This window comes from Lepidochelys kempii, chromosome 7 (genome assembly GCF_965140285.1).
Source record: "Lepidochelys kempii isolate rLepKem1 chromosome 7, rLepKem1.hap1, whole genome shotgun sequence".
NCBI classification, from domain to species: Eukaryota; Metazoa; Chordata; order Testudines; family Cheloniidae; genus Lepidochelys; species Lepidochelys kempii.
In genome coordinates, this window is record NC_136386.1 from 28,765,224 (window position 1) to 28,789,335 (window position 24,112).

General features: G+C 41.6%; 1 long non-coding RNA gene across 1 annotated transcript in view; it reads left to right on the plus strand.

The window, feature by feature from the left end:
• The window catches only part of LOC140915250 (uncharacterized), a 44,154-nt gene extending 20,398 nt beyond the window's left edge, over nt 1–23,756 (plus strand). The window contains exon 3 of the long non-coding RNA XR_012160113.1: nt 23,489–23,756. This is a non-coding gene — a long non-coding RNA (uncharacterized LOC140915250). The remainder of the gene's footprint in view (nt 1–23,488) is intronic.
• The last annotated feature ends 356 nt before the right edge of the window (nt 23,757–24,112 follow it).

Consider the following 24,112-nt stretch of genomic DNA (forward strand, 5'->3'; position numbering starts at 1 on the left):
CTTGTCTGTATTGTTGTGTGTTTGGTTGTCATGGTAATAGAATCTTGTGTTGCTATGGCAACTGAGTTTGATTATGAGGGAATAGCCCTGAGCCCAGTGTCAGGCCCGCGCCCAAGACACTTTCAGGTGCAACAACACCAGAAGTCTGCCATAATCCACCTCGAGACAGAAGGCCTCCTCAATGGCTGGATCTTTAGCTAGGGCGAATTCACGGTTACGGGGCACAATAATCCCCAGGGTTTAGCCGGGAACGGAGGCAGTCTACCCTCCGTCTCTTGTTTAGTGTTTATTTTATTTAGGGGATATTCTTATTAAGGGGGGAGGAATATGTTGTGTATTTGGTTGTCGTGGTAATAGAATCTTGTGTTGCTATGGCAACTGAGTTAGATTATTGGGGGATAGCCCAGCCAGTTTTGGCTGGTTTTTGGTTAGTTCAGTGTGTGGCAATAAATGGCTGCTTTCAGGGTTTACAGCTCTCTCTGTCTCCAGTGATTTCTTCCTAAAACTGTTTCCCCCAAGGATATAACATGTATGATCTGTCATTATGGGCAATTTCAAGGAACCAGTCACTTTTCCTTGGTAGTAAATTAAAAATTCTCATGGTCTGATCATTTACAATATTAAACTTCTATTGCTAGCGGTCTACAAACTGACTTTAAAAATGTATTTGAGGCTTCTCAGCTGTTTATAGCTCTGGTGGAAATGAGTAGGTTAAATTTCTAATCTTGCCAAAATCATGAACTTTCCATACCTGTGACTGACATTAGCCATTGCATGCAGTGTAGTTGTAGCTGTGTCTGTCCCAGGACATTAGAGAGAGAAGGTGGTTAAGGTAGAATCTTTTATTGGACCAGCTTCTGTGTTGCTCGAGAGCTTGTCTCTCTCACCAAGGTAAAGAAACAGGAAATCAAGTCAGAAGGTTGCGGGAATATTTAGAAAGCATTTATATTTCACCATGTGACACAAGTGCGAATTAGAGTGTTGACAGCTGACAGGGTTTCCTGGGAGAACTGCCTAGCACATGTCTTGAATCCTGAGTAGGCTGCTGAATGATGGGTAACCATCAGGGAGGACTTTTGGAAAAACTTCTAGGGGGCAAAACAGTGGATAAAGGAGAATGTATAGGCAGAGCATATTTGGATTTTTAAAAAGCCTTTGTCAAAAGTCTTTCACAAGAGGCTACTGAAGAAACTAGGGAGTCATGGAGAGAAAGGCAAAGTTCTGACATGGATTAGAGACTGGCTAAAATACAAAAAATGCAAGAGTGAGAATAAATGTTCTATTTTCAGCCTGGCTAAAGGTTAACAGTTGGGTGCCCCAAGTTTCCATACTAGAGCAGGTGCTGTTTAATATACTCAGTCACAAACTGAAAGAGAGAGCAAACAGTGAATTGGCAAAATTTTGGTGAGTCAAAATTAGAGAAGACTGAGAGGCACTTTAGAGGGGCTTACCAAAACTATATGAAATGATGGCTTATGAATTTCATTGTTTAGAAATGTACAGTAATTCTTATTGGAAGGAATAATATGAACTACTTGCACATGTTGATAGGTTATAAATTAGCAGTAACCACTCAGGAAAAGACCTGGGATTCATTGTTTACAGCTCAACAATGCTCAGTGTTCAGCAGCAGTCAAAAAAGCAAACGAGACTTTGGGATGTATAAAAATGGAATAGAAAATAATACTGAACATATTGTAATACCATTATATAAATGGACGAGATGCTCTTGCCTGGACTACTGTGTTCCAGTCACCACTCCCCATCCCCAAAAAAGAAAAATATAGCAAAAATAGAAGAGATCCAAACACAGATGAGGGAAATGACTTTAGGTCTAGAAAGACTTCCACATGAAAAGATTAATGTGACGTTTTGGGGATCACCCAGACCAGTAAGGGGTCCATCACCACATGCCCTGTAATCTTAGGTGCCTTTATGCTGTGCAACTTTGGTTCAGACCATTGACACCAGTGGCTAGACCACAAGCACAATGTCTCACCCAGGCTTCTACCATCCTAGTTACTCGTTCCAGGGTGACACCAACAGCCCTTCCAATCCAGTCTCCCCAAATCAGTCCTCCCTGAACTATCAGGCATTCTGACTTTTCTCCTCTGGTTCGTCACCCCTGAAAGCATGAAACCTGCCCTCCAGACACCAGCTTACTTTGGCACACACACACTCCACACAGTTTGCACAACAGAGATCTGCTTGGGATGAAAATAAATAAAAAGCTTGTTTAATAGAAAAGCCACAGATTCAAAGATAAAATAGTAAGGAAGAGCAAGTTACACAGAAAAGAAACACGAAGAGGTATCCTTGGGCTTTACACGTCCATATTAGGTAAAATCCCTTTTAATACAGGTTACCTACTGTCTTCGAACAGTTTCACAACCTACCCCCTAGCTTAGGGGGGATCTAGCGTTTCACAGACAGCCTCCCACTTAGAGGCTCTGTTTCTGGATAAAAAACCCTCACACACCAATGTGCTTTTAAAGGGTTTTTTTTCCTCTCAGTCCATGGTGGCTCATGTGGAAGTCCCCTCATAAACTGAGAACTAGGATGTCTCAATATCATTCCATTAACTCTAATGGTGAGCCATTGCCTCTTCCTGGCTGGACAATGGATCATTACTTAGAGCTGGTTTCGGGTAAACACCTGGCTTGGGAGGTATCCCTCTGTACTGTGAGGTATAGTAGAAATTGTAGTACAGGTTATGGGCACAGTTTTCTATATACACATAAATATATAGATTCATAACCACAGTGTATATACATATTTCATAATGACCATCAAGTTCAGAACATTACAACCTTTCATAAAAGATCTTACTAAGCACACTTTTACAGTACAATAATACAGTATGCAATCAGTTGGTTCAACTGCTCATTTAGGGGATTTAAACCTTGGAGTGTCTAGACTCTGATTGTCACAATTAATTTAACTTCAGATAAGAGATAAAGAAGGGGGAACATGATAGAAATGTATAAAATATTGACTAGTATACCATAAAATTTGTCAGGTGCTTTTCTTTGCCTTTACTCAGAAAACAAGAACAAGGGAACAGTCAAAGAAATTGAAAGCTAAATTTAAAACTCACAGTAGGGACTTATTTATTTTACATCTCACATTATCAACCTGTGGCACTCATTGCTGTGAGATATCAGACTCTAAGTGTATATCTACACTGTGATTAAAAAACCCCACAGTACCGAGCCACAGAGCCTGTGTTAGCTGACTCAGGCTTGCGGGGCTTGGGATGCGGGGCTAAAAATTGCAGTGTAGACATTAGGGCTCGGGCTGGAGCCTGGGCTCTGAGACCCTCCCCACTCCTGGGGTCTCCAAGGTGGGGCTCCTGTTTGAGCTTGAATATCTACACTGAAGTTTTATTGCCCCACAGCCTGAGCCCCATGAGCCCGAGTCAGCTGACCCGGGCCAGCCACAGCCATGCAGCAGGTCTTTTATCACAATGTAGATGTACCCTAAGAGCTTTGCAGGATTCAGAATGATTAGACAATGAGAATTTATCCACAATTGTATTAACTATGCTAAAACTATATCAGATATACAAACCTTCATGCTTCAGGTCATATGCCTCCGAGCGAGGGGGGCAAGGAAAATCTTTTGCTCCGGGCAGGTTCTTCCATAGTTGTTATACTTCAGAGGAAAGTGCATTATATTGTCTATTGTAGGAGAATGAATACTGGATTAGGTAGACCACAATGGCCTGATGGTATTTCATTGGAAATGAAACCTACAGATGCCCTAGCTATGGCCTTTAACAGAGAACTTGTATTTATTATAGTAATTAACATTGACAATTATAAATGGAACAGACTGTTGAGATATTTTTCAGATATATCCAATTGCTTAAGTAAAAGATAAATTCTCTACAAAATCTCTGTAAACACCAAGGGAGACTGAATCACCCATTAAAATTAATGGGCCTCTATGTTTCTCTTCTGATCAGTTTATAACAGTGGCTGGAACCACAAACTTCAGAGCCAGATGTGAACTTCCCCAGAATTTGTGGGGATGGGTGCATGTTTGCACTGGGGTTTTATGCTGATTCATCTGTAGGTTATAACAGCAGTAATGACCTTGGTGCAGGGCATCTCCTGTAGACTAATGCCCAGCAGGCTTTCTTGGCCCATTGAGTCCTCCCAGATGGTCATTAATCCCCAGAAGTGTATTGCATCTCAGTTGTTACTGCTTAATTAACCCTATAATGGCTACACTTGTTATAGCTACAGCTTTTATTCTTACCCCCTGTTAGCTCTATTATAAACTATCTGATTCTGCAACAGGGCTTATTTTCCAAGAGGCACAGCAGATTATAATCTACCAATTACATCCCAATTACTGGAAACAAGACCCCTGTATAGTATAAATATGTAAAATGAAATTCTATTCAGCAGAGGACAGTGCAGTAACCATTTTTAAAATGACAGAGCTTTGATTTGTATTGGCACTCCAGTTCCTCTTAAAAAACTCCCTAGGAATCCATGATTATACTAAGAAAGTACCAGCTTTCAAAATGTCTCTTGTGAAGGCTCCCTTTGGGTGCCAGCCCTGGTTTGCTGAATGTTTGAGAGTATTTGACCTTCATGTGCCCACAACATTGAGACTTTGCGGATCTCAACCATCCTCAGATAGAGACTGCAAACAAAAGAAAGTCTGGAACAGAATTTTTTCTGAAACCCCTAGTGAATGAAGGGAAACATCTATAGGTGCAAAGGGAGGGAAATAGCTTGTCATAATACGTTAGCAAGTGAAAATGCAAACCACAGAAATTATATATTATGATACAAATATACATTAAAAATATTAAGATCGCACAGTCAAGCACTCAGAAGTTAGGAAATGCCACAGTTAGGTTGCCCATGCAACCTTAATTTGCCCCCCCTTGTGCGTATGCATTATGATAGTCTTTAATGACATGATCATACTATTTTTTCCACATGACCCTTTCCTCATTCAGTGTACAGGATGGATGGAGCTCACTTAATGAGGCAAGGAGAGATTAAAGTCAAAAGTATCCACTATTTTTAGGTGCGCAATTTGAGACACTTAGGACCTGATTTTTCTGAGTACTTAGCATTATACAGCACATCATATATTCAAAGCACATCTCTCATTGACTTCAGTTGCAGTTGTGAGTGCTTAGCATTTCTGCAAAACAGGCCCCAAGGTCTCAAGGCACACACCCAGAAAATCAGGAATACAGAGTTAGTGGCCACCTGTGGAAAATCTGATTTACATTTCTGGACTAGTATCACAGAGGAAGGGATAGAATCTAGTTCTCCAGAGCAGCATTCAATCTACCCATAAGAATACCCTTTCTTTTTCTGAAATCTGCTGCCTCATTCACCACACTTCCAATCACTTACTAAATTGCAGCCTGCACTTAGTGGTTCCTGCCCCTTAGTTGAGGGAGTGGGCCTTTAGTTTGGGGCAGGTCTAGACACACTTGTCTCAGTCCCATAGCACACATCTTCCAAACCTACAGCCATACCGGCCTGAAGGCACCTGATATCAGAAGCTAAAAAGTCCCAGCCTGGTGAGTACTTAGAAGGGAGACCACCTGGGAATCGTGAATGCTGTAGTCAGCACACACTTTCCACTTTCTGCCCCAAACAAAGCAGGGGTTCCACAGACAACAGCCTCCTGTACTACGCAACCCTGATTCATCCCCAGAGCAGGACCAGCTGGTGCAATGTATGCAGCAGCAGGTCTGTGGACAAAATAGTATGTGATCATGTACTTAAAAACTCTATCAGTGGGCCCATACACAAGGAGACCAAATAAAGGTTGCACCGGCTCTGAGTTTTGGTGTCTGCACCTGGCACAGCCTGTAGTTGCCCAGAGCTGTAGTTGCTGGGAAAGTCCTGCTCAGTCCCTGGCTGGAGCATGCCCCCTGCGGATGAAACATTTGGGGAATTTAGTTGCAAGTGTCTACTAGGCATGTGTGAACTGCACTTTTTCAAAAGCTTATAACTTGGCCAGATTTGTGTGGATTTCTACAGGGGCAGGAAAAGGTCCATCCCTGACACAAAGCCACCCGCTGCCAAATCTCAAGTCCCTGCTCCAAATCATGGGAGCCACAGAGCTTTTCAAATAAAAGGTTGCCAGAATTTAACATGGGCAAAACAATACTTTCCATTAGCTTTGATCTCAGAAACAGGAGAACCATTTTGACTGAAATTTTCCAAACCATTTTGAGCAGAGGCAGACACACAATATGGAAAATTTCAGCCTGACCAGTTAGAAGTTTGAAAAAGTTACAAGCAACCATTATAATGGGAAATATTGAGGAATCCTAATAATAGGCAGTGCTACCCACGCTGGCTATAACATATGGTGAGGGGGATAAATCATTTCTATAGGCTGGGAAGCTATTGAATGTTAAGAGCCTGTGAACATACTTAGAGGAGGTGGAGGGACTATCTTGGCTTCTACTCTACCCTGGAAAATTATAAGAACACAGTCAATTTGAAATCTAGGCCCCAGTTTTAGAAGCTAATTCATGCAGGTGGACCCTGAGGCGGATACAAATCAATTGCCAGGATCAGGAATTAAGAGCATGTGTTACCTCTGTATGAGACATATAAAGAAGGCCTGAAAGGTATTTTATTTTAAAGGTTTGTCTGTTTGTATTTAACATTAAAATGTCAGGTCCCATTTAAGCTTGCAAAACTGGGGAACCAGAGAAATGACCTGACGGGAGCCAAGACTCCCATCCAGAAGCGAGCTCCCTACAGGCAGACCCCTGCACCTGTATAGAGTTGCAGGTTCAGGGCCCAGAAGAGTGAAAAATAAGCAACTGAAATGTTAAGAGGGGTGGGCAATTTATAGCCAGATTTAAAACTCTTTGTTTTCAGCTTGATTTTTGCAAACAACCTATTTTTAATATATATATTATATTTTTTTCCAGATACAACAAATATACCAAACTACTAGAGTCTTCATAATACCCAAAGTAAATTAAGAGGGTTAGGATAAAGGGAGGGGGAGCACCATATCTATCTGCAGGGTCTATGTTAATTGTAGACCTCTAAAAAGTCAGCCCAAATAACTTTGAATTTTTCAGGCATTTTTTTCCCTGCAGAATGCCTGTTGTTTGTTAGCTCTGAGGTCAGCCATATCTCTGGGCCAGGCATCAATATTTGCTGTGGATCGACATTTCCATTTTTGCAGGATTCATTTTTTTAGTGACCAAAGTTGCACATTGGAACCATGCTGCTTTATTACCGTGTAATCTCCCTCAAGAATGTAACTTAAGTGGGAGGGCTCCAACATCCAATATCAAATTGGTCCTTGACCCACCTCATGCCAGTAATTTGCGATACGGGTCACTCCCAAAACACATGAGCAATCCTAACTGTGTCTGTATCAGCTCTTCTAACCGCTTGCACTATCTGAATTTGTGCAATAATTTGAAAACATCTGTATTGTCTCAAGACTGCTATGCAGTTGCTCACTCTGTTGCTCCCCCTGCAATTTAGAATGGTGTGGTCTTACAGGACCCTTTCTATAGATCACATAAGAGAGTGAGGCTAAAGGATTGACACAAGAGTGGGGGGTAAAGAATTGTGATCATTGCCTAGACTGAGATCACTAAGAACCCGAGACTGGAGTCTAGTTTCACAGCAAGCATTCGGTGCATCTTGTTGCAAAGAGGTTGCCTTTTCTCCCCTTTAAACTCAGGGTTTGGCTGCTGGTACTGCTGAAAGGTAGTAAATCGACTGTCTCTCAAGGAAAGAAGGATCAGGATTTAAGTGGCAGTATTCAAAGAAGGCCATGCAGACATCAGGCTTAACTTCACAGGCTACCCTAAAGTATTGTCTGTTAAGGGTGGTGCAGCTAAACTCCAAACTGGTTTTTAAAACCACAGTAATGGGAGCCATTGGTGCTAATTCATGATGACCTGACTCAACTCTTTGTGCAGCAGTTTGCCTAAGAGATGATTGGGGCACCACTCTCAGTCAACTGGCAGCTTCAAGGAAGATAGAGCTATAGGAGGTCTTCTTGAAAATCTGTGTAAAGACACCCAGAATACTTCAATGAGGAGCACTTTAGAAATGCATGTTATACGAGCAACAAACTGTTAAAAATGACACCTCATAAATCAGATTTTTTATTTGGTAGGGGGATAAAGAAAGTCTGTGATTAGTTGCAACCCTATACTTACCCTTACAGCAAGAGCATCTACAGCTGTGCCAATCTGTTCTGCTCTCACAAGCCACAATAAGCGTAATGAAATTGACAGTCTTTTTTGCTGAGCGTTAGCAGAGAGCTAGGAGAAACTTCCATTCCACCTGAAAGCTTGGCCTTTTCCACAATCATTCCAACTTAAGTTCTAAATTTTGTACATCAAGAGATTTTAGACATTCTGAAAAATATTTTTTTTTTCCACGGAACATTGTCTTTAGGCTCAGGGCTTAAAAATGCAGAATAGTTTTTAAAAATTGTTTTAAATGTACATTTTATTGGTGTATAAGTGACTAATTTGCTTAAATGTATTGCTTTAGCTTAAGTTTAAATTGGTTTGGATGTTCAGCAAATAAACAGGTTGTAGTTTAAAAGACGTTAATTTTAACTCTGTGCCTAAAACACCATGCTGAGTTCTCTATGCGGGTATTTGTGTGGGAGAAAAACTATGATAGTATATTAGTTGAGGCCAGTATTTCCAAAAGGGTTTATTAATTTTGTGTCACTAGGTGCCCAACTGGAGGTCAGTTTTTCAGACATGCTGCACTCCTGCAGCTCCCAACACAGAATACTTAGGAACAATTCACAAATCCAGATCCAGTTTAATCTCACACACACACACACTTCAGGGGAGTGATTCTTTTATTACTTACACCACTGTAAATTGGACTCTCTCTATGGAAATCAGTAGAGTTACACTGGTGTAAAAGAGAGAAAAATCAGACTGCAAGTGTTCAAACTACCCTTTATAACGTGGTGAAAAGGAAGCAAAAGAACCCTCTGTACTTTACAGATAATCAGGGCTGTCGATTAATCGGCGTTAACTCAAGCGATTAACTCAAAAAAATTAACTGCGATTAAAAAAATTAATCGCTATTAATCGCACTGTTAAATTTCAATTGGTATTCTATTGTTTATTAAATATTTTGGAAGTTTTTCTACATTTTCAAATATATTGATTTCTATTACAACATAGAATACAAAGTGTACAGTGCTCACTTTATAATGTTTTTATTACACATATTTGCACTGTAAAAATGATCAACAAAAGAAATAGTATTTTTCAATTCACCTCATACAAGTACTGTAGTGCAATCTCTATCATGAAAGTGTAAGTTACAAATGTAGATTTTTTTTGTTACATAACTGCTCTCAAAAACAAAATAATGTAAAACTTTAGAGCCTACAAGTCCACTCAGTCCTATTTCTTGTTCAGCCAATCGCTAAGAGAAACAAGTTTGTTTACATTTACAGGAGATAGTGCTGCCTGCTTCTTACTTACACTGTCACGTGAAAGTGAGAACAGGAGTTCGCATGGCACTTTGGTAGCTGGTGTTGCAAGGTATTTACGTGCCAGATATACTAAACATTCATATGCCCCTTCATGCTTCAGCCACCGTTCCAGAGGACCTGCTTCCATGCTGATGATGTTCGTTAAAAAAATAGTGCGTGAATTAAACTTGTGACTGAATTCCTTGGGGGAGAATTGTACGTCCCCTGCTCTGTTTTACCCGCATTCTGCCATATATTTCATGTTATAGCAGTCTCAGGTGATGACCTAGCACATGTTGTTCATTTTAAGAACGCTTTCACTGCAGATCTGACAAAATGCAAAGAAGGTACCAATGTGCAATTTCTAAAAACAGCTACAGCACTCAACCCAAGGTTTAAGAATCTGAAGGGCTGTCCAAAATCTGAGAGGGATGAGGTGTGGAGCATGCTTTCAAAAGTCTTAAAAAAGCAACACTCAGATGCGGAAGCTACAGAACCCAAACCACCAAAAAAGAAAATCAACTTCTGCTGGTGGCATCTGACTCAGATGATGAAAATGAACATACATTGGTCCGCTCTGCTTTGGATCATTATTGAGCAGAACCCATCATCAGTTTGGATGCATATCCTCTGGAATGGTGGTTGAAGCATGAAGGGACATATGAATCTTTAGCGCATCTGACACATAAATATCTTGCAACGCCGGTTACAACAGTGCCATGCAAATGCCTGTTCTCACTTGTAAACAAAAAGCGGGCACCATTATTTCCTGAAAATGTAACCAAACTTGTTTGTCTGAGCGATTGGCTGTAGTGGGACTGAGTGGACTTGTAGGCTCTAAAGTTTTACATTGTTTTATTTTTGAATGCAGTTATTGTTTGTTCATAATTCAACATTTGTAAGTTCAACTTTCATGATAAAGAGATTGGACTACAGTACTTGTATTAGGTGAATTGAAAATACTATTTCTTTTGTTTGTTACAATGCAAATATTTGTAATTAAAAATTAATAGAAAGTGAGCACTGCACACTTTGTATTCTGTGTTGTAATTGAAATCAATCTATTTGAAAATGTAGAAAACATCCAAAAATATTTAAATAAATGGTATTCTATTATTGTTTAACAGTGGATTAATCATGATTAATTTTTTAATTAATATCAAACTGACTGTCCACTAGAGGGAACTCTTATTCAATCTGAGTTAAGTATATTATGCAATACCATCCTTTGGAGCAAAAGGGAAATGTTACACAAGCCTCTGGCTAGAAAGGTTCCTTCTTCAGGTGCCATGTTACCTGCCTTCTTCACTTTCTCTGCCAGCCTGTAGGAACACGTCCAGTCAGAAGGGAGCAGCACACAAGTGTACTGAAGAGGAACGTAACTAAGAAGGTGGCCCCCACTTAACAGATTTCAACCTGCTATTAAGTTTTTGTTGTGACATTTTGTCATGGGAAGTAGATGCTGAGGGTCTCAAGAGAAAAGTGGTCATGCACATGACATGTTGGATGGGGAAAGACAAGGAGGGAGATAGATCAATGGAAACCGAATAGAAGATTATCGGGACTCTACCTTTGCTATTCTAATCAGGTTCTTATGCCACACTCATCACTATAATATCTGAGCACTGGCTACCTTTCCATTGTCTCCATCTTTCTCCCCTCCTCTGTCCAATTATCTCCTCTTCATTCCTTCCTTCCTCTTTCCCCATATTGAAAATAATTAAATAGTGTGTAAACACTTTCTTCTTCTGGTTCTTGATGATGCTCCCAGGCCCTTGGTCCCCATTCTGCTGAGTAGGGAGGCAGTTCTTTTCAGCAAATGACAGGAGAGGCTGCTTCTCAAACACAGCAGGATGCCAGCAACCTTGTAGCAGCATCTCTAATGGCCATAAGAAAGTTTGAGTTTAAGAAAAAGGATAGAACGCGCATAATGGTGTGAACGTCATGCTCACACTTCACAGCATTTCAGTGTTTGCATCACAGGTTTGTGGGTGAGCAACATATAGATTCTTAGAACAGGAACATGCAAAATGGCTCACAAGGCCCTACATAATCTTTCTCCCACCTTTGTTTTCTGCTCCCCTTTCCCCTTCTCTTCCCTATCCTTTGGCTTTAGAGCTTCAGCCAGTGGTTCTCAGCCCTTGGGCCTCTTGCGACCCAATCAGCACACAGCTGCTGCCCATGTGACATCCTCAGGGCCATACAGGTAATATATATTGTGTAGATAGATGCACAAGAGAGCAGCATATGTGGCCTGCAATGGTAAATACATTGAGAACCACTGGCTTCAGTCCATCTCTGCCTCCTACTCAGAATTATACTTTCTGTCATGCTGCCCTGACCTCTTCTGAACAATCTGTGTTCCTATACTTCAATTCCTTCCCCCACCCTTATAATCGCTCCTAAACCCACATCTCTTTGAACAATCCCTCTTCACTTTGTCTCTTCATTAGTCATCTCCACAGCCTCTCTTCCCTCAAAGGTGTCTGGTCTTGTCTAACTTCATTCCTAAATGCTTTGCTGCCAGGGATTCCAGGGACTGTGTCTTATTTTATGTATGAGAGATGATTAAATTAACACTGCACTTTATAAATGGTTTTTAATCACATCTTTGATACGTCAGCCAAAAGACTGTTGAATTAATGATGACCTAAAAAAAATTAATGACCTAAAAAAAAGAATTATTTGACAATTTTACCTTTAGTAACACGTTTTAATAAAGGTTATTTTTGTTCAAAACCTTCAATGAAAATAAGCCCCCTAACAACTGTGACATTTCAGGCTGGATTTCTTCTAGGAAAGAAAACTATGGTTGTGCAGGCAAGATGCTACATCAGGTTCATTATCATAAAATAATTTGACTGCTGCTAAAATAATATAGTTGATAGAAAGCATAATCCAAGTGAGATAGCAAGAGAGTAGCAAGCTCAAGACATCTACTACCTTTGTCACTGACACTGCTGTCTACCAAAGGTAACCTTGCTTTTACTGCTGCCTTTTCTGTAGTTAGAGGCAGATCAGTTACATGTTAAGAAAGCCTAAATTTACTATAGAGGAGATTCCAGTAATAGGCTGAAAATGTTACCCAGTGCTTTTTTAAGTACAGGAGCTAATAAAGGACTTTTGTATATCCTATTTAAGGTTACAAAGTATGGACAAGGCCATAGCATGCAGTGGGATATAAGGAATGTAAACATATAGGAGAAGATATCACAATAGGAATCTAATCAAGACAAGTTTTGTTGACAAAGCTGCAATGGGGAGATAGGGGCTAGATACTAGTACTTAAGGTCAGGCGAACATAGAGTAATTAGAAGAGAAGTTTGCCTGACAGACTATTAGGTGAAAGGAGGAAAGGGTATAAAGCAGAGGTGGGCAAACTTTTTGGCCCAAGGGCCACATCGGGATTGCAAAACATTATGGAGGGCCAGGTAGGGAAGGCTGTGCCTCCCCAAACAGCCTGGCTGCCGCCCCCCATCCATCCCCTTCCACTTCGCAACCCCTGACTGCCCCCCTCAAAACCCCCCACCCATCCAACCCCCCTGCTCCTGACCACCCCCTCCTGAGACCCCCTGCCCCAACCACCCCCCAGGACCCCACCCCCTATCTAAGCCCCCCTGCTCCTTGTCCCCTGACCACCCCAACCCCTATCTACACCCCTGCCCCCTGACAGGCCCCCCGGGACCCCCCCCATCCAACCCCCCCACTCCCTGTCTCCTGACCGCCCCCCATCCGATAGCCGCTTGTCCTCTGACTACCGCCTGGGACCTCCTGCTCCCCACTCCCCCTGCTCCCTTACCATGCCACTCAGAGCAGCAGGACAGGCTTGTTGGAAAGCCTGGGAGGTGGGCGGGCATAAGCCGCACTCCGCACGTGGCGGTGTGGCTGTGGGGGAGGGGGTACAGCGGGAGCGGGGTAGGGGGCAAGCCTCCCTGGCCAGGAGCTCAGGAGCTGGGCAGGACAGTCCCGCAGGCTGGATGTGGCCCACGGGCCATAGTTTGCCCACCTCTTGTATAAAGGAACAGAATAAAGGAAATGGTAGGTAACAAACTCCAACACCCTTAAGTCTAGCTGAGGTTTGCCAAAATTTCATCAAGAGCACAATGTGTCTGTCAAAAGGAAAAGAATGCAACATTTGATCAGCGTTTGCTCCCCACATCACACTGGTTCTACTAAGAATATTTTGCCATTCATTGTTAGTTTACCAGGACTGTAAATCATTTGTTAGTGCATGAGCTCTTGAACCAGAGGTGGTTGTGGGGTAGAGGTGTAATCTCTCATTAAGATTTCTTCAAGGGATACCTCACAAATCTCAGTTCTCTTTTTTTTCCCCTCCTAGTCCTTTTCTTTTCACTTTAAATCAGAGCATGAATGCCAGAAACAATAACAACAACATTGTCCAAAATGTTGCTGGTTTTTCATCAAATTTTTGAAAAATTAAAAAATCTCATCCAGTCTTACTCAAAGTGCAAACTGATTGCTGGCACGGAGAACCTGTCACAGTGATTTATGACCTTTATAGTGCCCTCCCTCACACTTGCATTCCAATAGCTCTAAAATTTCCTCTTTAATGCACTGTGGATGATGGGGGCGTGGGGGATTTAGCTACAATGTGCATGATTTAATTTGTGTCAAGGGGCCCTTCTACCTCCCTCCAGGCGGTCTGCTGAAAGAAGCTGTGGAGAAGGAAAGAGATATCAGTTATTTTGTATGAAAATTGTATGTATCTCAGTTTACCTGCTTATTATTATTCTGGCTGATTGCACGGAGTTAAATCAATGGAGGACATAAGGCAGGAACAAGCAGGAAATGAAACAATAATAGAAGGTCTCTCCAGGCAGAATTTCAGAATTCTTAAGAGAACAATGGGTGAGCTAGTCCGAGGGAAATCACTACTTGCCTATTGCCAGCCAGGTTAACAGGCGTATTTTCTGAAGGCCAGAGAGAGCCTAAGATTAAAAAAAACTACTATGCCGTTAAACCCTGGCCTAGAGACAAAAAGGAAAAGGAGCATGAGCTGGCAGCAGTGGCTTTGGGAGAGATGCTGGTGGGAGAGACACAGAGTGCGGGGGAGGGGGAGAGAGAAATTGCAAGAGCGGACTCTTTCTCTGCCTACTCAGATATATTATAGGCAGAGCCTGTGGCAGGGCCATGGAACTCAGGCAGGGGGTCTCCAGGATGTACCTGATACAGCTGGACTTGCCTAAGCATTGGGAGAGGTGATGAGCAGCATGCAAGCCCCAGGCCTGCGGGCCTGTTGTGGGTTTAACCCTTTCCCCGTGCTTGCTGTGTGCTTTTGGGTGAATGGGCAATATGTCTTTTTGGAAGGAGACATTTTGAGTCACTTTATTCAGCGGATGATCACAGGTGCAGCTCCTCCCTGAGCCTTCACACAGGCACTGCCCTCGAACCCCTCAACCCAAAGACCATTGTTCCCCTTCCCCAGTCATTCTAATGTCCTTATGCCCTGGCTTGTGTGTCCCATACTGCTTTATGGAGAGTGAATATGGACCGTCTCTCAGTCCTGGGGCATCTGTGTTTAAACAAAAAGCTATGTAAGACCCTGCAAAACTGATCAGCTTGTTCACTGAATCCAAGCAGTTAACCCACATAGGAGATGACTGTGCTAATACCTTTCTTCTCGCCTTTGTACTTACTATCCAGAAGGAAGCATATTTTGCTGCTGCTGAAATCCATTAACTTCCTTCTATTTCACAGTTGGGTGCTATTTTCCTCCAGGGGTAGAATCACAAAATAAACACACTTCAAATAATGAAAACTCTCTACCCCGTTAATGGCTTGAGGGGGAGATTTTCAAATCCTTTTTTGTACCTTTGAAAATCTTCCCCTTAGCACTCTTCAGGGGAGCTATGTTGATTTACAGCAGCTGAGAATTTGGTCCTATGTACCTTTTCTTATGAGGACTTGGGCTCATTGCCTAAAGAGTTACCTGCAGATAGTACAGTACAATAATGGAGAGAGGTGTACACTAGCACTGGCATGGATTCCCACTCCTTGCCCCCATTGTGAATGTGACATTACAGCTGCAGTTTTTCAGATGAGACATTTAAATCATTGTCCTGTCTATCTAGCTCTGGTGGAAATTAAAGGTCCCATGGTAGTTTTCAGCAATATGTGTTTACAGTGGTGAACGGAAAGGGCTCTGATTTTTGTCTGGGGTCACTAGGAGTACCACAATATAAATAATAATAGGTGGAAACTGCTGAGCCTTTATCAACATTCCTCACTATTGAACAGGATCTGATGTTTGCGAGTGAGCTATTGGTGAGCAGATAGTGACCTCTTTCCTCAGAGTTAATGTACAATTATTTATATAGAGCCATGGTGCTAGATACAAAATCTTTCCCTCCAAGAAATGCCTTGTCCTATACAGAAAGGAAGGTTGGTATGGTCTCTGCCCCAAAGCGCTGACACGCATTGAGTACCTAGCTAATGTCAAGTATTTTGGGATGCATTATTTGAGAGCTGCTATGAAACCAAGTTCTGACCTAGTTTGTGAAATTGGTTTAAAGACTTCAAGGTACAGAGAATCCTCCAGCAAGTGACCCGTGTCCCACGCTGCAGAGGAAGGCGAAAACCTCCCAGGGCCTCTGCCAATCGGCCCTGGAGGAAAATTCCTTCCCAACCGCAAATATAGCAATCAGCTAAACCCTGAGCATGTGGGCAAAACTCACAGGCCAGACACCCAGGAAAGAATTCTCTGTAGTAACTCTCCCACCCCATCTAACATCCCATCATAGACCACTGAGCATATTTACTACTAATAGTCAAAGATCAATTAATTGCCAAAATGAGGCTATCCCATCATACCATCCCCTCCATAAATTTATCAAGCTTAGTCTTGAAGCCAGATATGTCTTTTGCCCCCACTGCTCCCCTTGGAAGGCTGTTTCAGAATTTCACTCCTCTGATATTTAGAAACCTTCATCTAATTTCAAGTCAGCTTCCTGATGGCCAGTTTATATCCATTTGTTCTTGTGTCCACATTGGTACTGAGCTTAAATAATTCCTCTCCCTCCCTGGTATTTATCCCTCTGATATTTTATAGAGAGCAATCATATCTCCCCTCAGCCTTCCTTTGGTTAGGCTAAACCAAGCTCTTTGAGTCTCCTTTCATAAGACAGGTTTTCCATTCCTCGGATTATCCTACTAGCCCTTCTCTGTATCTGTTCCAGTTTGAATTCATCCTTCTTAAACATGGGAGACCAAAACTGCACACAATATTCCAGATGAGGTCTCACCAATGCCTTATATAACGGTACTAACACCTCCTTATCTCTACTGGAAATACCTCGCCTGATGCATCCCAAGACTGCATTAGCTTTTTTCACAGCCATATCACATTGGCAGCTCATAGTCATCCTGTGATCAACCAATACTCCGAGATCCTTCTCCTCCTGTGTTACTTCCAACTGATGAGTCCCCAGCTCATAACAGAAATTCTTGTTATTAATCCCTAAATGCATGACCTTGCACTTTTCACTATTAAATTTCATCCTATTACTATTACTCCAGTTTACAAGGTCATCCAGATCTTCCTGTATGATATCCCGGTCCTTCTCTGTATTGGCAATTCCCAGCTTTGTGTCATCCACAAACTTTATTAACAAAATCCCACTATTTGTGCCAACGTCAGTAATAAAAAGATTAAATAAGATTGGTCCCAAAACCGATCCTTGAGGAACTCCACTAGTAACCTCCCTCCAGCCTGAGAGATCACCTTTCAGTATGAGCCATTATAGTCTCCCCTTTAACCAGTTCCTTATCTACCTTTAAATTTTCATATGGATCCCCATCTTTTCCAATTTAATAATTCCCCATGTGGAACCATATCAAATGTCTTACTGAAATTGAGGTAAATTAGATCCGCTGCATTTCCTTTGTCTAAAAAATCCGTTACCTTCTCAAAGAAGGAGATCAGGTTGATTTGGCATGATCTACGTTTTGTAAAACCATGTTGTATTTTGTCCCAATTACCATTGACCTCAATGTCCTTAACTACTTCCTCCTTCAAAATTTTTTCCAAGACCTTGCATACTACAGATGTCAAACTAACAGGCCTGTAGTTACCTGGATCACTTTTTTTTCCTTTCTGAAAAATAGGAACTATGTTAGCAATTCTCCAGTCATACAGTAGAACCCCTGAGTTTTCAGATTCATAAAACACTCTTGCAAATGGACTTGCAATTTCATGTGCCAGTTCCTTTAATATTCTTGGATGAAGATTATCTGGGCCCCCCGATTTAGTCCCATTAAGCTGTTCGAGTTTCGCTTCTACCTCAGATGTGGTAATATCTACCTCCATATTTCCATTCCCATTTGTCATCCTGCCATTATCCCTGAGCTCCTCATTAGCCTCATTAAAGACTGAGGCAAAGTATTTGTTTAGATATTGGGCCATGCCTAGATTATCCTTAACCTCCACTCCATTCTCAGTGTTTAGCAGTCACACTTCTTCCTTCTTTGTTTTATTCTCATTTATGTGGCTATAAAACCTGTTACTATTGGTTTTAATTCCCTTTGCAAGGTCCAACTCCACATGACTTTTGGCCTTTCTCACTTTATCCCTACATGTTCTGACCTCAGTAAGGTAGCTTTCCTTGCTGATCCCTCCCATCTTCCATTCCTTATAGGCTTTCTGCTTTTTCTTAATCACCTCTCTGAGATGTTTGCTCAACAACTCCTGCCTGTGAATTTTTTCCCCTTTTTTGGGATGCAGGCTTCTGATAGTTTCTGCAACTTTGACCTGAAGTAATTCCAGGCCTCCTCCACCTTTAGATCCACAAGTTCTTCAGTTCAATCCACTTCCCTAACTAATTTCCTTAATTTTTTAAAGTTAGCCCTTTTGAAATCAAAAACCCTAGTCACAGATCTATATTTGTTTATCCTTCCATTTAGTTTGAACTGAATTAGCTCATGATAGCTCGAACCAAGGTTGTCCCTACAACCATTTCTTCTATGAGGTCCTCACTGCTCACCAAAACCAAATCTATAATGGCATCCCCTCTTGTTGGTTCAGCAACTACTTGGTGAAGGAATCCATCAGCTATCGCATCCAGGAAAATCTGAGCCCTATTATTATTACTAGCACTTGTCCTCCAGTCTATATCTGGGAAGTTAATGTCTCCCATGATCACACAATTCCCATTAGTATTTACTTCATTAAAAACATTAAAGAGGTCTCTATCCATATCCAAATCAGATCCTAGTGGTCTATAGCAGTGGTTCTCAAAGCTGGTCCGCTGCTTATTCAGGGAAAGCCCCTGGCGGGCCAGACTGGTTTGTTTACCTGCCGTGTCCGCAGGTTTGGCCGATCGTGGCTCCCGCTGGCCATGGTTCACCGCTCCAGGCCAATGGGGGCTGTGGGAAGGGCGGCCAGCAAGACGGAATTGGCCGCCCAAGACCAAATTGTGTCTTCCTAGGCATTCCCTAATTTACTTACATATCTAGGGTTTCAGATAAGCAATCTCTAGGTATGGTCTTATAGAATTTCATACCTGGCTTAAAGCTTCTCCCAGCATAACTGCTGCCTTGTTCCCCTCTTCCCCAGAGAACCACAACACACAGACAAAGGGAAGTTTTTTCCCAATTTAAAAAATTCTAGCCCTCCCATTGGCTCTTTTGGTCAGGTGCCCACTCCTTTCCCTTTACCTGTGGGCTTGTTAACCCTTTCAGGTAAAGCAAGTAGAGAACAACTACCAAGAGGGATTCTATAACTAACGGGCTGGCTGGGTGTCCACAAAAGGGAGCTATCCCTCCTCTCATTTACCACACCGTTCCTGAAAACTTCCTCTATATAGGCAAAATAGGTATAATAAAACTTAGCCTCAAATGGGTGTTGTGTGGCTTTGAGAGCCTTAGCTAGAAGATGTTACACAAATGCAAAGCATTCTTTTTATTAAGTCATTTCTTTTCAAAGCCTTTTTTCTTTCAACGACCAGCATTCCTGGAGTTATACACCAGAAAGCAGCTCCACAAAATTCTGACTCATCTTTTCCAAAGCAGGCAGCATTGGAAAATATACTTAATTACAATTCACAAAAATAGATTCCTTATACAATGGAAAAGGAATCCTCCACACTTTTTAATGGAGAAAGACCCTTGTGACCAGACAAAATGGACTATACAGTGAAGCAAAATATATATCAAATGCTGTCAACCGCACAAAATAAATATACTGAAAAGAAAACATTCTCTAATCTTTCACTTACTTTAATTTTATGTGCCCCTTATAATAGTAGAAGTTACATTTTCAGACAGACAGTACTTTTTAAGTTGATGGTGTGCCTTTAAATTAAAAGCCAATATAGCTAGAATGAGCGTGTTTTTTTCTGAGAAGAGTCAGAGTGGAAAGCATCTTCACTGGGTCAGGAGAAGCATTAAGGATCCCTGTGCAAAGACAGTTCCAGCTAATCTGAATTGCAATAGGAATCTTGATGCTGCAGATACTTAGGTGAGTAATTTTACTCATGTGAAGTCCCTTTGAAGTTATTAAACTGCATAAGGGTTGCAGGAACTGGCCAATGGTTTGGCTAGCCTGCATGGGTATGGCCGAGCAGTTTTAGGTCGATGCTTCTAGTCTAAATTTCACTCTGTCTAGTCCCAGCTATCTACTGTCTTCCCTACTGAGGCTAGAACAGATTTTAAATAATGATTTGCCCTCCCAAATTGTTAGAAACTGGTTTATTTCTTTTTTAAATGTTGATTTCTCTTGCACTATAATTACATCAAAAACAAAAATCCATTGCATTCTTGCAGCTCTTATAAAGGAGTTACTTGGTCAGATGGATGAATAAAACACATGGTGAAAGCACATCTGCCCTTATGGCAACAGGCAGACTGACTCTGTCCCCATGGGACAAATAACTAATGACCCGGACTGTTATGCTAATGTGGCGTAAGTGTGAAAATGATAAATAGACAGCAATGTTCTGATTAACACCAAGGTTACCAGAGGCTACATCTTCCAACAGCAGGCACCAGGGTTACAGCTTGTTCTCTTCAGGCGCCAGCATGCAACTTCTTGCAATGCTACAGCTGTTCTACAGCAGTAGCACTTTCATAACCACCTGTAACAGATAGAAACAAAGCTGACCGGCCCACAACAATCTGAGGATGTATGAACCCTTGCAGTGAGTCATGAACATATGAGTTGGGGTGTGAACAAAAAGAACTGTCTTTAGGCACTGCCCCACAAGATGGAACATGAATATTGACTGTTATTATGCTCAATTTTACATGCGCATGGGAGTTTCAATGCTCCTTTGCATTGATTAGATAAAGAGAGGGAGGGGTCATTTGCATGGAGCAGAGGGAAAGAACATGACTGTAGATTGGACAGTAAACCAGTAAGAAGAGAAAACAGACCAAAGCCAAGATTTCAAAGTGACTAGTGATTTTGGGTGCACAACCAAACAGCTACCTTCTGAAAACCAGGTTCCTTTGAGGTGACCAAGTTAGTTAGGCACCCCAAATCACAGATCATTTAAAAAAAAATCTGCATCTGGAGTCTTTGTAGTGATTAACATGCTGATGTTGGTGCTTAGATACCACTGTGATGGGCACCTTAGAGAGAGAGAGCAGATTCACTCCAGATTATTTAGAACAAATGATCCTTTCCCTGTGGCCTAATTTTATTTTTGTTTTTTGAGTGTCTTTATGGAATAGTGATAGAAGCTGCACTCATCTTGCTCCTCAATGGCACGCTTGAGCCATTGTTATTATTTATGGTTTGTATTACTGTTGTACCTAGGAGCTCCAGTCATGCACCAGAACCCCAGTGTGCTAGACGCTGTACAAACACAGAACAAAAAGACCCCCAAGGAATTTACAGTGTGACAGCAGTAGCACCGATTTGTTGTGTTTATTGCGGAATTCTAGCATGCCGCAAGAGAAGACACAGTATGGAAAAGATCTTATGGAGACGGGAAGAAATGAAAGTGGAACAGCAAAGCACATGGCTTTTAGTGAAGCATTAATAAATGCTAAATACTTTGCTCTAAAAATTAACACTCAGAACGGCTTTGAGGAAAGACAACAACAAAATTAGATGCAATAAACTAACATGCACTCCGTGTGCCTTTGTCAAATGTAATTATCTGGCTGAGCTGGGGCATGTATAGAATATTTGGATCATAGGTGCATTTGGAAATAATTAGGGAGTATGCTGATGATTATATTCTTGGCGTCACATGTGACTTGCAGGCTGTCGCTTATGGTATTGCTTTTTGTCTGTGTGCCTTTATTGTAGTAATGGGCTATAATTTCCATGTAATGTGCAATCATTAGCTGCTGTAAGTACATTAGACATTCCAGGATAAGAACCTTTTAACATTTCTTTTTGCATGTGTCATATATGGAATGACAGTAGCCATATAATAATGCGTGTTTGGCTCATGACAGCTGGGCAGGGTGATGTGGTGTGTTGGACTTATGGGGGTGAAGGAATCCATGATAGCTATAGAAGATGATGGCAATAACATGACTGCCAGTTGCTGCCTTCCAGCCCATGCCCTGCAAAAACAAAAACACGCCTCTTCAGATAAAATGCTAGATGTCGCCTATCGTTTTGACAGCCCATTATATGTCCTGCCACTGAAAGACGGGAAAAGTCTCATTCCACTTTCATATGCCTCTTACCCTGTGGCTATTCTATTTGAACACCACTAACGATATACATTGTGCTCAGGTTGAACAATGAGTACACTTGTAATATTTCTATACCTTCCACTCTACTGAAGCTTTAACTACTGCATCCTTTCTTTGCATAGATTGGCAATTTTCTCTTATAAGACATTCACATTTTAGTCTAATTGCTTGGTAAATTGCACGCCTAAGCAGTGCTGCTTGTATTGAAAACATTTTTCCACACAGTGCTGGGAATACAGCTCTAATGGTGTTCCATTCTCTTTTCAGTTGACACTGAATATATTTCCAAGACCCTATCATTTTATACGGCTATTAAATAAGATTTTAAAACATTCTATTCCTTTTTTTAAGGCCAAAGTTGACTAATTGGCTAGACAAGCTTTTATTATACTGCAGATAATGCAACAAGCAATTGTAGGCCAACTAAGCACCCCCTATCCTCTGCAGTGGAGGAAAAAAGGTCCATGACTTGGCTCAGTGACGATCTAGTGGAGATGCACTGCTGCTTTTATGCTGTTTCCAGGCCCAGATTATGACTTGCCAGTGTTGCACCATGAACAGAAGGGAGGCTTGAGAGGTATATGCAGGAAGACTCACTGAGAAGCTGAACTGAAGCTGATTACAATAATACTGAAACAGTCACTCACAAGGATTGTCTACGTGAGAAAGTTGCATGGATATAAAACTTAAATCAGCTTCTTGATTGACATCGTTAAACCAGTGCAAAAGGGTGTGAGGATATTCTGATTTTGTAATAAGGTCTGGCCTAAACTTAAATTTTTTGCCTGCATAGCTATATTGGTTAGGAGTATGAAAACAACCACATCCCAAAATGGCATAGCTATGCTGGCAAAAAACCACAGAATAAATTCAGATATACCAATGTCCACCAGCCTTTTGCACCAGTTTAACGAGATCATTAAATTCACACCATAAATTATACTGATGCATTTTCTCATGTAGATGAGCCTACAGTGACCTCTCCTGTTGCCCCTCAATCTTCCTGGGATGTGCAAAGCCCTTCTGAACATTGATTTGTCCTGAATCCCTTTGGAGGGGCTCCTCTGACTATCTAAGAGTTTATCCAGTAAAGTTAGAGTGCCTCAAGGTATTAAAGATTGCTGTACTGAACTGAGAAGCTGTGTCCAGTGTCCTCTCACTGGTTGTATCCTTCTGAGCACATACATATGACTTTTCATAGCAGAACAGGCCAACATGAAGAACAGGATCCCACCTCCAGCAGTGACCTGCATCTAATGTTCCAAATGAAGCTGAACTCTCCTGCCATGTAACTTTTTTAATTCCCTTTTTGTTAATTTACTTTTTTATTTTTTTATAGCACTTGTCAGCACCACAATGAGGATCTTCACTTACAAAGAACACAGATATGGTCTACATGTGCTCTCCCCAACAGGAAGTGACACAGATACTAAAACACCCACCCCCCCAAGCTGTGACCAGCAATCCTGGGCAAACCAAATGATAGCGTACACTGCAAAACACCTGATGCAGCACAGTCATTTGTGCACAAGTCATCCCTTGTGACATCTGAGTCATCTTCACTTCCTATGATACAGTTAAAAACGATTAGCATTTTTCATCTACAATGATGGGTGAGCTTATTATCCCTCACCATGCAGCTGGGGAGGCTGAGGCCTGTATAAGTTAAGGGACTTGCCAAAGTCAGTGACAGAGCCAGGATGACGGGGAAAAAAGGTCTGCATTTGGCTGGGAACTTTTATTAAGGCTCACTAACTGACATGGTTTCAGGACAGAGTAAGAAAAAACACAGCTATCGTGAGACTGACCACAATAATCTTTTGTATTGTTTGCCTCAAGTAATAGCTCTACTGCCTTTTTGTACCTGACAACTAATTTCTGGATAAACTACAGCAGAACCTCAGCGATACGAACGCCTCAGGAATGGAGGTTGCTTGTAACTCTGAAATGCTCTCAACCCTGA